The sequence below is a fragment of the Sminthopsis crassicaudata genome, chromosome 4 (genome assembly GCF_048593235.1).
Source record: "Sminthopsis crassicaudata isolate SCR6 chromosome 4, ASM4859323v1, whole genome shotgun sequence".
In the NCBI taxonomy this organism is placed as follows: domain Eukaryota; kingdom Metazoa; phylum Chordata; class Mammalia; order Dasyuromorphia; family Dasyuridae; genus Sminthopsis; species Sminthopsis crassicaudata.
Genome location: NC_133620.1, coordinates 446,190,012 through 446,204,291, shown reverse-complemented (window position 1 = coordinate 446,204,291; position 14,280 = coordinate 446,190,012). Strand labels below are relative to the sequence as shown.

The window sequence follows — 14,280 nt, the reverse complement described above, 5'->3', positions numbered from 1 at the left end:
TTTTTTTTGTTTTTTTTTTTACCATTTAGTTTTTTAAAATATGTATTATGTCTGTGCATGTATACTAGTTGTTTTATATACCATAAAGGAATGATGGAAGAGAATCAAAGAAGAGAGAAAATTATGCTGCAGTGGTCAGGATGTGGATGAATCAAACTTGTATATTTCTACTTGTATATTGTTTTATTTGATAGTACAGTTCTGGAGTAGAGTTGCAAGTTCTCTTTTTAGTAAATACCTCCTATCTGCTGCTAGAATACATCAATTGTATCTTGCTCCTCCAGTTCCAATTGTGCAGGTATGTTTTTTTTCATTGATTGGCTGCCCATCAAATCAGAATCTGATCTGCTTCATTGACAATCCCTGTAGTTCACAATAAGCTTTCATTGGTTTACTAAGTGGTGTGTGCCTCTTAATCTTAAACTACACCACCAAGACATCTTGCCCTGCCACCTTCAAATGAATGCAGTCATGATTTTCAGTCTTAACTCCTCCCTTACTCTTCTTCCCATGGCAAGTCTGAAGAGGGTGTTGGGGGCGGGGTTCTCCTCAGCTACCACTTCATAAAAGAGGCACCAGGATGGTCTTCACTAAGGAAAAAAAGAAGGAAAAGGAAAAGGAGAAAGAGGAGGAAGAGGAGGAGAAAGAGGAGGAGGAGGAGGAGGAGGAGGAGGAGGAGGAGGAGGAGGAGGAGGAGGAGGAGGAGGAGGAGGAGGAGGAGGAAGGAGAAAGAGGAGGAGGAGGAGGAAGAAGAGGAGGAGGAGGAGGAAGAAGAGGAGGAAGAGGAGGAGAAGGAGGAGGAGGAGGAGGAAGAAGAGGAGGAGGAGGAGGAGGAGGAGAAGGAGGAGGAGGAGGAGGAGGAGGAGGAGGAGGAGGAGGAGGAAGGAGAAAGAGGAGGAGGAGGAGGAAGAAGAGGAGGAGGAGGAGGAAGAAGAGGAGGAGGAGGAGGAAGAAGAGGAGGAAGAGGAGGAGAAGGAGGAGGAGGAGGAGGAAGAAGAGGAGAAAGAGGAGGAGGAGGAGGAGGAGGAGAAAGAGGAGGAGGAGGAGGAGGAGAAAGAGGAGGAGGAGGAGGCTCATAAAGAGATTTGGATTTATGGACCAGGGCTTAAGCTATAGATGTGATTGTACTGTTGTTTAGGATTGAAACTAACCTCACTAGTGCTGAGAAGAAATGGATAAGTACTCTTTTCAGAAATAATTTTTTAGATAAAAGAAGCAATGGATCAATAGTATTTATTAAGGAGATACACTTCTATAAGGAAATTAGCTCTCTAGAATCTAGAGAGTGGTCCTCAAACTTTTTAAATAGGGGCCAGTTCACTGTCCCTCAGACTGTTGGAAGGCCAGACTGTAGTAAAAAGAAAACCTCACACTCTGTCTCCGCCCCTCAGCCCCTTTACCATAACCCCAGCCGCATAAATGTCCTGAGGGCTACATCTGGCCCAAGGGCCTTGGTTTGAGAATCCCTGCTAGACGGTGGCTTTGTAGTGGAAAAATTGTGAATAAGGATCATTTGAAGGAAAAATGGAAAGAAAATTGAGGTGAGAGATTACTCAATGCTTGCCTGGTCAGAAGGAGTTAATGGATGATGTATTACAGAAACAAATCACAATGAAGACTCAAATGTATGATATAGTAGTACTTAAAGGAAATTAAACTATGCAGGTATCTATTAGAGATTTTTTTTTGCTTGTAAAATAAAAATCAAGATAACTGAAGAGTTCTGGATTTGCATTGCTAGAAATTTCATCCTTTAGAAGATGTAAATGACATAAGATAGTCTTCTGAACCTTATTTTGACAAAGAAGAAGGAACCAGATGTCTAAGTAGAGAGGACAGGAAGCATGGGAGGAGCACTCCCTCAGATTTCAGCATAGTTGACAAGCACACTCTAGATTTGGGGAGAACTGATTTCTAAGCATATAGAGTAAAGAAAGGTAAAATTCCAATAGCTTAAAATTCTACAGAGGAAGTTGGCACAAAATGGATAAAATATTCTCAAGAACAAAATTCCTATGGCGCAAACAAAGATGATTGCAGAAGGGGGAAAGGTGGGATCTATCTAAAAAGACTGAAGGGAATGCACAGGAAACTCATTAGCTATTGTATCTTTTTTCAAAGACATATACAGAAGATGGAAGTCAGGGCAAGTAATTGAGTACAAATTCAAAAGAAAGGTACATCCTGTAAGAAAACCGCCAGGAATGCTAAATCCTAGAATGAGCTGAGGCTTGCAGTGAATTCTAAGGAAAATAAAAAGGACTATTATGAATATGAGAAGATTAAAGGAGTGGGATCAGTGTTCTGGGTGGCAATGGATTAATTGCTTAATTGTCATTTGCTAAAGTTTTCATTATCTCAGTGCCTTAAGGGTGTGGGAACACTATCTACCCTGACATGTCACTATGCACTTATAATTTATAGTCTTAGAACTCATAACCATTTTTAATTTGAGGTTTCTATTGAGAGAGATTAAGTGACTTGCCTGTGATCACACAGCTAATAACTGTCACAAGCAAAATTTTTTTTTTTTTTTTTTTTTTTTTTTTTTTTTTTTCTTTTTTTTTTTTTTTTTTATTATATATATATATATTTTATAATATTATCCCTTGTATTCATTTTTCCAATTTACCCCCCCTTCCTCTATTCCCTCCCCCCGACGACAGGCAATACCATACATTTTACATGTGTTACAATATAGTCTAGGTACAATACATGTGTGCGAATATCATTTTCTTGTTGCACAATAAACATTAGAATCCGAAGGTACATGCAACCTGGGCAGACAGATATTAGTGCTAACAATTTTCATTCCCCTCCCAGTGTTTCTTCTCTGGGTGCAGCTACCTCTGTCCATCATTGATCAACTGGAAGTGAGTTGGATCTTCTTTATGTTGAAGATTTCCACTTCCATCAGAATACATCCTCATACAGTATTGTTGTTGAAGTGTACAGTGATCTTCTGGTTCTGCTCATTTCACTCAGCATCAGTTGATTTAAGTCTCTCCAGGCCTCTCTGTATTCCTCCTGCTGGTCATTTCTTACCGAGCAATAATATTCCATAACCTTCATATACCACAATTTACCCAACCATTCTCCAACTGATGGACATCCATTCATCCTCCAGTTTCTAGCTACAACAAAAAGAGCTGCCACAAACATTTTGGCACATATATGTCTCTTTCTGCTCTTTAGTATTTCTTTGGGATATAATCCCAGTAGTAGCGCTGCTGGGTCAAAGGGTATGCACAGTTTGATAACTTTTTGGGCATAATTCCAGATTGCTCTCCAGAATGGCTGGATTCTTTCACAACTCCACCAGCAATGTATTAGTGTCCCAGTTTCCCCACATCCCCTCCAACATTTGTCATTATTTGTTCCTGTCATCTTAGCCAATCTGACAGGTGTGTAGTGGTATCTCAGAGTGGTCTTAATTTGCATTTCTCTGATCAGTAGTGATTTGGAACACTCTTTCATGTGAGTGGATATAGTTTCAATTTCTTCCTCTGAGAATTGTCTGTTCATATCCTTTGACCATTTATCAATTGGAGAATGGTTCGGTTTCTTATAAATTAGGGTCAGTTCTCTATATATTTTGGAAATGAGACCTTTGTCAGAACCTTTGTTTTTAAAAATATTTTCCCAATTTGTTACTTCCCTTCTAATCTTGTTTGCATTAGTATTATTTGTACAGAAACTTTTTAGTTTGATGTAATCAAAATCTTCTATTTTGTGATCAATAATGATCTCTAGTTCTCCTCTGGTCATAAATTCCTTCCTCCTCCACAAGTCTGAGAGGTAGATTATCCTCTGTTCCTCTAATCTATTTATTATCTCCCTCTTTATGCCTAAATCATGGATCCATTTTGATCTTATCTTGGTATATGGTGTTAAGTGTGGATCCATATCTAATTTCTGCCATACTAATTTCCAGTTTTCCCAACAGTTTTTTCCGAATAATGAATTTTTATCCCTAATGTTGGAATCTTTGGGTTTGTCAAAGATTAGATTGCTATAGATGTACCCTTTTTTGTCCTTTGTATCTAATCTGTTCCACTGATCTACCGGTCTATTTCTTAGCCAATACCAAATGGTTTTGGTGACTGCTGCTATATAATATAGCTTTAGATCAGGTACACTTAGACCACCTTCCTCTGAGTTTTTTTTCATTAGTTCCCTTGCAATTCTTGACCTTTTATTCTTCCATATGAATTTTGTTGTTATTTTTTCTAGGTCATTAAAATAGTTTCTTGGGAGTCTGATTGGTATAGCACTAAATAAATAGATTAGTTTGGGGAGTATTGTCATCTTTATTATATTCGCTCGGCCTATCCAAGAGCACTGAATGTCTTTCCAATTATTTAAATCTGACTTTATTTTTGTGGCAAGTGTTTTGTAATTTTTCTCATATAATTCCTGACTTTTCTTTGGTAGATGGATTCCCAAATATTTTATACTCTCAACATTTGTTTGGAATGGAATTTCTCTTTGTATCTCTTGCTGTTGCATTTTGTTAGTGATATATAAAAATGCCGAGGATTTATGTGGATTTATTTTGTATCCTGCCACTTTGCTGAAATTTTGAATTATTTCTAGTAGCTTTTTAGCAGAGTCTTTGGGGTTCTCTAAGTATACCATCATGTCATCTGCAAAAAGTGATAGTTTGATTTCCTCATTTCCTACTCTAATTCCTTGAATCTCTTTCTCGGCTCTTATTGCCGAGGCTAGCGTTTCTAGTACTATATTGAATAGTAATGGTGATAGTGGGCAACCTTGTTTCACTCCTGATCTTACTGGGAAAGGTTGCAGTTTATTTCTATTGCATATTATGCTTACTGACGGTCTTAAATATATACTCCTGATTATTCTAAGGAATAATCCATTTATTCCTATACTCTCAAGAGTTTTTAGTAGGAATGGATGTTGGATTTTGTCAAATGCTTTTTCTGCATCTATTGAGATGATCATATGGTTCTTATTAATTTGATTATTAATATGGTCAATTATATTAATAGTTTTCCTAATATTAAACCAGCCCTGCATTCCTGGAATAAATCCTACTTGATCATAGTGTATTATCTTGGAGATGATTTTCTGAAGTCTTTTTGCTAATATCTTATTTAAGATTTTAGCATCAATATTCATTAAGGAGATTGGTCTATAATTTTCTTTCTCAGTTTTTGATCTACCAGGTTTAGGTATCAGTACCATGTCTGTGTCATAAAAGGAGTTTGGTAGGACTCCTTCATCCCCTATTTTTTCAAATAATTTATATAACATTGGGACTAATTGTTCTTTAAATGTTTGGTAGAATTCACATGTGAATCCATCTGGCCCTGGGGATTTTTTCCTGGGGAGTTGATTAATAGCTTGTTCTATTTCTTTTTCTGAAATGGGACTATTTAAGCAATTTATCTCCTCCTCTGTTAATCTAGGGAGCCTATATTTTTGGAGAAAGTCATCCATTTCACTTAAGTTATCAAATTTATTGGCATAAAGTTGGGCAAAGTAACTCCTTATTATTTCTCTAATTTCCTCTTCATTGGTGGAAAGATCCCCCTTTTCATTTGTAAGACTATCAATTTGATTTTCCTCTTTCTTTTTTTTGATCAAATTTACCAAAGGTTTATCTATTTTATTGGCTTTTTCATAAAACCAACTCTTGGTTTTATTTATTAATTCAATAGTTTTTTTACTTTCAATTTTATTGATTTCTCCTTTTAATTTTTGTATTTCGAGTTTAATTTTTGGTTGGGGGTTTATAATTTGGTCTTTTTCTAGCCTTTTAAGTTGTAAGCCCAATTCGTTAATCTTCTCTTTCTCAATTTTCTTCAAATAAGCCTCTAAAGATATAAAATTTCCCCTTATTACTGCTTTAGCTGCATCCCAAAGATTTTGATATGATGTCTCATCATTATCATTATCTTGGGTGAAATTGTTAATTGTTTCTATAATTTGCTCTTTCACCCAGTCATTCTTTAAGATGAGATTATTCAGTTTCCAATTACTTTTTGGTCTATTTACCCCTAACTTTTTACTGAATGTAGCTTTTATTGCATTGTGATCTGAGAAGAAGGCATTTATTATTTCTGCCTTCCTACATTTAATTTTGAGATCTTTATGTCCTAATATATGGTCAATTTTTGTATAGGATCCATGAACTGCTGAGAAGAAAGTATATTCCTTCCTATTGCCATTCAGTTTTCTCCAAAGGTCTATCATACCTAGTTTTTCTAATGTTCTATTTATTTTTTTAATTTCTTTCTTGTTTGTTTTGTGGTTTGATTTGTCTAAATCTGAGAGTGCAAGGTTGAGATCTCCCACTATTATAGTTTTACTGTCTATTTCTTCTTGCAGTTCTCTTAACTTTTCCTTTAGAAAGTTAGATGCTATACCACTTGGTGCATATATGTTTAGTATTGATATGGCTTCATTATTTATGCTACCTTTTAGCAGGATATAGTTTCCTTCCTTATCTTTTTTAACGAGATCTACTTCTGCTTTTGCTTGATCTGAGATAAGGATAGCTACCCCTGCTTTTTTGGCTTTACCTGAAGCATAATAAGCTCTGTTCCAACCTTTTACCTTTACTCTGTATGTATCTCCCTGCTTTAAGTGTGTTTCCTGTAGACAACATATTGTAGGGTTCTGCTTTTTGATCCAATCTGCTATCCGTCTCCGTTTGATGGGATCGTTCATCCCATTTACATTTACAGTTAAAATTACTAATTCTGTATTTCCTGCCATCGTATTATCCCCAGATTATACTTTTTTCCCTTGACCCCCCTGATCCCCCTCCCCGATATTTGATTTACAGACCCCCCTTGTGACGCGCAACCCTCCCTTTTTTTTTTTTTTTTTTTTTTTTTTTTTTTTTAGGATCCCTCCCCCCTCCCTCCAAGTCCCTTCACTTATTCTCCTTTTCCTTTCCCCTTTTCCTCTCCCCCCTTTTAATGAGGTGAGAGAAAATTCTCTGAAAAACAAATATGTTAATTATTTACTCTTTGAGCCTCTTCTGATGAGAGTAAGATTCACACAATGATTCTCCCCCTCACTAAGTTCCCTCAGATATGGTGTATTTTCTATGTCTCTTCCTGGGATGTAGTTTCCCTCTTTTTATCACTCCTTCCCCTTTTTCTGAACCGACCTCCTTCCCTTTACCACACCCCCCTTTTTTTCTTTTATATCAGTAAAATCAAATTATCCTTGAGTATTTTTTATATACCCACAACAGAGTTACAGTTCTCAAGGGTTCTGTGTAACTTTTTCTGTTTCTCTTCAGTCTTGTGGATGTAGATCAAATTTTTTGTTTAAGTCTGGTTTTTTTCTTAGAAACATATAGAATTCCTCTGTTTCATTGAATGACCATCTTCTTCCATGGAAAAAGATGCTAAACTTAGCTGGGTAGTTCATTCTTGGTTGCAGTCCTTGATCTTTTGCCTTTCGGAATATCAGGTTCCAGGCCCTTCTATCTTTTAATGTGGAGGCAGCCAGATCTTGGGTGACCCTTATTGTGGCACCTTGGTATTTAAATTGTTTTTTTCTAGCTGCTTGCAGGATTTTCTCCTTTGTGTGGTAATTCTGCAGCTTAGCCACAATATTCCGTGGTGTTCTTTTTTTAGGGTCTATTTCAGAAGGAGTTCGATGAATTCTTTCCACATCTACTTTCCCTTCTGTTTCTATTATCTCTGGACAGTTCTCTTTGATAATTTCCTGTAAAATAGAATCTAGGCTCTTTTTTTGGTCATAGTTTTCTGGAAGTCCAATAATCCGCAGATTATCTCTCCTAGATCTATTTTCCAGGTCTATAGATTTTCCCAGTAAGTATTTGACGTTGTTCTCCAGCTTCTCATTTTTTTTGTTTTGTTTGACTGATTCTTGGGTTCTCTGTGAATCATTCATTTCTATTTGTTCCATCCTGACTTTTAAGGAGTTATTTTCTTCTTTCACAGTTTTTAGTTCTTTTTGTAAATGCCCAATTTCGTTTTTAAATGAATTATTTTGCTCTATTGAGTTTTTTTCCATTTCCCTAATTTTTTTTTTTTGAGAATTATTTTCTTTTTCCAATTCAGAAATTCTATTTTCTTGAGACTTTTTTATCTTTTCCAATTCAGAAATCCTACTTTCCTGTGTTTTTTTAACCTTTTCTAATTCACTAATTTTGTTTCCCTGCATCTCCTGTGAATTCTTTATTTTTTCCAACTCCAATTTCAGGACATTGTTATTCTCTATCATAACTTCTCTTTCCTTTCCCCATTTTTCTTCGATCTCCCTCAATTTCTTAAGAGCTTCTTCTAGGAGAGAGTTATGTGATGGGGGGCAGGAATCGTTCCCCTTTAGGTTGTTATCTGATTCTCTGCTGTCAACTTCCTCGGGGTTGGACACCCGCTCTTTCTCTGTATAGAAGGAATCTATGGTTTTTCTAGCTTTTTTGCTCATACTTAGAAAAAATGTTTTGGGGTCTGTCCCTGGGGTAGGAAATTATTTACTTCTTTACCAGCTTCCTCCCAGACCGGATGGATGCAGCGGCTCCTGAGCCTGAGCTAAGAGAGAGCTCTGGGAGAGAGTTCCCCACCCCCTCCCTGGAGGTGCCTCAGAGGTGATTAGCACTACTGTGCTTCGAGGGCGTAGAATAGTGAAGACAGCAAGAAGCTCAGCCTATTTGTCCGGGTGGGGAGTGGGTGTCTGCAGCAGGTGACGTAAGAAGCCCCTGCGCTCAAACTGGCAGTGTCTGCCAGAAACCGCGGTCCCTAGTTCAAAGGTTCCGCTTCTCTGGGACTTCCTGGAGCTGAGTTCCGCTCCCTCCAGCTAAGCTAGGCAGTTTGTGTTGCCTTGGGCCGTATCCACCCACTTGTCAGTCTCTTAACTATTCTCAGGAGGTAGCTGAGGCCACACCCCCTGGTGCCGAGATCTGTGCCTGAGTCACCCCCAGGATCGGGGAAAATCTAATCTGAGTTTTAAAATATTTTGGCTTTCTCTTCTGAACTGCTAAATAATTAGCAGAGAAGAGCTAACAGCCTGTGCCAGATTCCTTTACCTCAGTGGCTTCTCTGATCCCAGAGCCCCTCCCAGCGCAATGGGCGCAGTGTGCCCCTACCCCACCGTCTGTGCTGGTCTTTCTTATTCCTCCCCTGAGAACTGACCTTTCCTGTTGAAACTCCAGATTCTCTTCAGCTGGTAAGTCGTGCTTCCAGTCCTTGTGGTATCTATCAGTCCTGAGCTAATTTTGAGACTTAATTTATCTAATTGGTTGTGAGGGAGTGAGGACGTTCACTGAGTCGTGTGTTTCCTCTCCGCCATCTTGGCTCCGCCCCCACAAGCAAAATTTGAACCTAGGCCTTTCCTAACTTCAAATTGGGCATTCTAACCAATATATCAACCTGCTTCTCCTTTCTTCCTTTATTAAGAAGAATAACTAAGAAAGGGAAGATAAATAAAGCAATGGTAAGGGATTATCCCGAGGCAGCTAAATGACTCAGTAGGTCAGTAGGTCAACTCACTGGACCTGGAGTCAAAAAGATTTGAGTTGAAATCCAGCCTCAGTTACTTAATAGCTGTGTGACCCTGGGCAAGTCACTTGACATTTTAATTTTTAATTTAATTTAAGTTTGCTGAATCTACTGGAGAAGGAAACCACTACTTGAGTGGCAAACCACTCTAAGAAAAATCCATGAACTACATTGGCATGTTTGGGTCTATGTGGTCATGGAGGGTTAGACATGACTGAACAATAACAAAGGGACCACCAAGCTTTTCTCACTGAATTCCAGTTACCAGTCCCTGATAAATTTTATTCCAGAATACTGAAAGAAAAAGCAGATATTATTGCTGAGCCATTCTCAGTGATCTTCGGGGGGGAAAAAATGAGGGAGGGTAGCGAAAGTGTCTTGCAAGTGGTGATGAATAAAAGGTATCTTGATTTTCAAAATGGGGAAGAAAATAGGTTCTTCAAACTCTAAGCCAGTGAGAATGACTTTGATTTCTGGAAAAATTCAAGAAAGCATCATTAAAGGGATGATTTGTGAGCACTTAGAAAGGGAAGCAGTGATCACTATAAGCTATCTGCATAGAATAAGGCACAGAGATAGGAGAGAGAACAAAGACTTTGTGCTTGCAAATTCCCCTGGGATATTCCCCCAAAGTGAGGGCCCAGGAAAATAGCTGATTCGAGTGGCAGCTGATTGATGGGCATTTCCACTGGAGTATTGAAGAGAGCCAGATAATGGAAAAAAAATTGGTGTATTCTTATATCCAACCAGCCTGTACTTGAGTATATAGTAAGAAGTAGCATCAGGAATAAAAAAAAAGAGAGAGAGAGACTAATTAATGTAGGGGGAGCAACCTAGCTTCAGAATCTACAGACTCTGGTCCTGAGTCTCTTTTATCTGTATAGTCACTGACATATGAGGACATTCATATACATCATACCCCAGACTAGGGTAAATTAGTGATGATGAGGCTGTGTGCTAGCATTGCCCATCTGAATTGTACCAACCGAATTTATTCCAATTACCTCCCAAATGCACACATAAAAAAGATGACTTGGGATGGGAAATAAGTATACATAATATAAGATAGCATAGATATATAAAGAATAAATTATGCCAGACTAAACTCATTTCCTTTTTTTTTTAAAGGTTATGACACTGGTAGCTCAGATACTTGTGTAAAATATAACAAGTTTGCTCTTCATTCAGGTGATTATACAGGTTCCACCATTGTTCTTGTGGATGTGATGGAAAAATAAGGGAGTTTGGTAGATTCAGAAATAATGGCGAAAAATAGATCAATATCAGCCTGATGTGATGTCTGCTGTGGAGTACCATGGGACTCTGCCCTACTCTTTATTCTATTCAACATTTTAATCAGAGACTTAGATGAAGGCACTAATGATATCATTATCAAATTTGTAAATAAAGCAAAGCTGTGAGGAATAGCTAACATGGTAGGTAACAAAATCAGCATCCTAAAAGATTTCAAAATGCTAAAAATAGTAGTATAAATTAACTCAGGGATTATTAACTTTGGGGTCTGTGTATTTGTTTATATATAGTTGATAAATATATTGCAACAGAAGTGGTTTCCTTTGTAACCTTATATATTAGGGATAAATGCAAAGTCTTCTATTTAGATCTAAAGTGTTAGCCAAACAAATACAGCATGGGGGAGGCATAATAATAAAATAATCCCTCTTTTTTTAAGATCTAGAGGACTTAGTGGACCTCTAGCTCAATTTGTATTAATATTATAACAAAGCAGCCACAAAATTCAATGCATCTTGTCCTTCAATACTTGTATGTTTCTAGAACCTGTGATTTCATCAGTGTGGGTATGTCCACCGATGCCAATTTCGACCTCTCTGTCATTTTAGTAAGTGGCTGAAATGACTAAATCTGAGCTGTGAAAAGAATCCAGGTGGCTAGCTAGTCCATTATTATATATCCCATGAATGGTCATACAAAGAAGAGCAGCTCTAATTGATAGAAAGTTTTTCCTGATGTACAGCCTACATTTGCTTTACATTAAAAATCTGAAATTTTCTGATGTAGTAGCAAGGAGCAGAGAATTTGGTCAAAATGCAGGGATGCTGGTTTTCATGCCTGAACTCCCTCCCTCTAATTCCCATTATTCATGCTTCTGAGTTGGAAGATATTAAAAAAAAGGCTTTGGGATACATCCTCTTGTAGTAGCACCTTTCATATAGAAAGACCAGTGGTGAGTATTAGGCAAGTGAAAGCAAAAATACATGGCGCCAAGTCCAGGAAACTTCTCATTTAATGAAGGAGAGAGAGATACTCTGGCTTCAGGGGACTTCCAGTCTGATGGGACAGATGTAGGCTCTACCCTAGTTTAATGAGGAGCTTCTAATCTAATGGGGAAGATTACTACCACCCTCAATGAGATGAATATATACATGTAAAAAAAGTTTGACAAAGCAACATATTAATATGTTTATATATGTGAGTATTAAGAGGCACAGAGTTGCATGTTCTAAGGCAGAGGTGTCAACACAAGGTACATGGGTTGCCTGAAGCCCATAATACACCAAAGTGAGACAGAACCAAATTAAAATGTAATTTGTAAATTAAAATGATAAAGGATAAATAATATTACATTTTAAAACTAAGTCAATATGCAGCCTGTAAGAATCCCTGTGTATGGATTAGTGGTCCCCATTCCTATTTGACAAAATTATTCTGATGGATGGAAGGGTTGGTCATCTTAAAATCAGAAAGCTATGACTGAGTCTCGCCTCTGACACATACTTTCTCTCCCTTAAGCGCAGATCTTAAGGTAGCTGTCTAAAACTATAAGTTATAAATGAGTTGGAGGACTGCAAAAATATGAATTCTGGGAGTTGCCACACCAGACATTCCCTACACTGATGAAACAAAAGGTCAGGGTGTGAATAAGTGGAGAGAAAAAGACAGAAACCAGGAAAATAGAGGCAGAGTGAGACAGAGACAGACAGAAAGAACATAAAGAAAGACAAACAAGACAGGTAGATAGTAGACAAACATATATGTGAACAGATAGATACATAGATATGTAGATGGATAGACAAACAGACAGACAGACACATAGATAGACAGACATAGATGTGTGGACAGATAGATACACAGACATAGATTTGTGAACAGAAATAGATAGCTAGGTAGATAGATAGATAGATAGATAGATAGATAGATAGATAGATAGATAGATAGATGATAGATAGATATGGCTAGATAATGGATGGATAGATAAATGATAGAGCTGAATGATTCATAAAAATAGTTTGTCCTTTGTTTTCATAAAGGACCAGTAATATCATAGGATAATATTCTTGACTCATGCATGAATTGGATTTAAGTAAGACAGAATTGTACAACATCATCAGCTTCAGTCTCTCTTCCAGAATCATTAGAGTCCAGTGGAAAGACTGGTGACAACCTGGGATGCTGTGCATGACCTTGGCATCATCAGGGTCTTACGAAGCTCTAAGCACTCCTCAGAGCCTGCTTCAACTACCTTCTTGGCCATTGCGACAAATTGTTTTCATCCTCTTGTTCCAATGGAGGAAGGCTTCACATGCTGGGGAGAAACACCCCACTCATTTACCAATAAATTTGAGGCCTTAATCTGCTTTACCCCATCTGCCAAGACAGCTGACCAGAGTGGGGCTGCTATGCATCTTAAAGCTCCTTGGCACCAAAGGTGAGAGTCAAGTGCCAGGTGGACACTAAAGGTGGATGAGCAGCCCTGGAAAGGGTTTGGCAAGCTGTCACATCAGAGGTATTGGTCCTCCTCAACACCTTATATACCCACACATAGAAATGAAAACTTATATATAAAGATAGATGGATAGAAATGATAGAGAGATATGAGATAGGCAAAGTAAATGAGATCTATAAGATGGATATATCAATAAATGGAGAAATAGATGGATGGATGGATGGATGGATGGATGGATGGATGGATGGATGAATGGATGGATGGATGGAAGGAAGGAAGGAAGGAAGGAAGGAAGGAAGGAAGGAAGGAAGGAAGGAAGGAAGGAAGGAAGGAGGAGGGAAGGAAGGAAGGAAGAGGGAAGGACGGAAGAAAGGAAGGCAGGAAGGAGAGATAGGTAGATGGATAAATAGATGGGAGGATGAATAGAAAGATTGACAATGATAAATAGACAGATAGACAGAGATGGAGAACAAGATAGTAACTTGTCCAAGGTCACAAAGGCAATACATAACAGAGCCAAGATTTGAACCTAAGGTTTCTGACCCCAATTCCAGATCTTAAATAGCCTGCCCAAGACTACATAAACAGTAAGCAGCAGAATGAAGATTTGAATGTAGATTACACTACCTCCAAATGGAGAACTTTTAGATGCTTTGCCCATGACAGAAGTGAGATTTGAATAAAGGTCCTCTAATTCCAAATCCCAGACACCATACTGCAATTTTTCTAGCTGCTCAGCTGGGGTGTTCAGCCATCTCTGGTAAATAGGAGGGGCTCCTAAGTTGGCGGGATGGCTAAGACAGGGAGCTACTGTCCTCTTGATTGTTATAGCATATCTAGTACATTCAACAGGCAGGGTCTGGTAAATATTTAATGTGTTATTTTCACCAGAGTGTACTGAGTACTATTTGCAGAGGCTTGGAGGTTAAGTGCTGGGATTGGGCCCAGCCAATCTTGCCTCATTCAATGTTCCAAGTCACACATAGCTCCCCCTTCATCTCACTTAGCACCCAATATGGTAGCATTTATATTTGTGAATCCACACAGGCCAACATAGACTTTTTC

The 14,280-nt window shown here is 38.1% G+C and overlaps 1 pseudogene; it reads right to left on the bottom strand.

Annotated features, from left to right (window-relative positions):
- Window positions 1-227: 227 nt before the first annotated feature.
- On the bottom strand, window positions 228-13,023 carry LOC141540950 (small ubiquitin-related modifier 2-like; annotated as a pseudogene).
- Window positions 13,024-14,280: the final 1,257 nt, after the last annotated feature.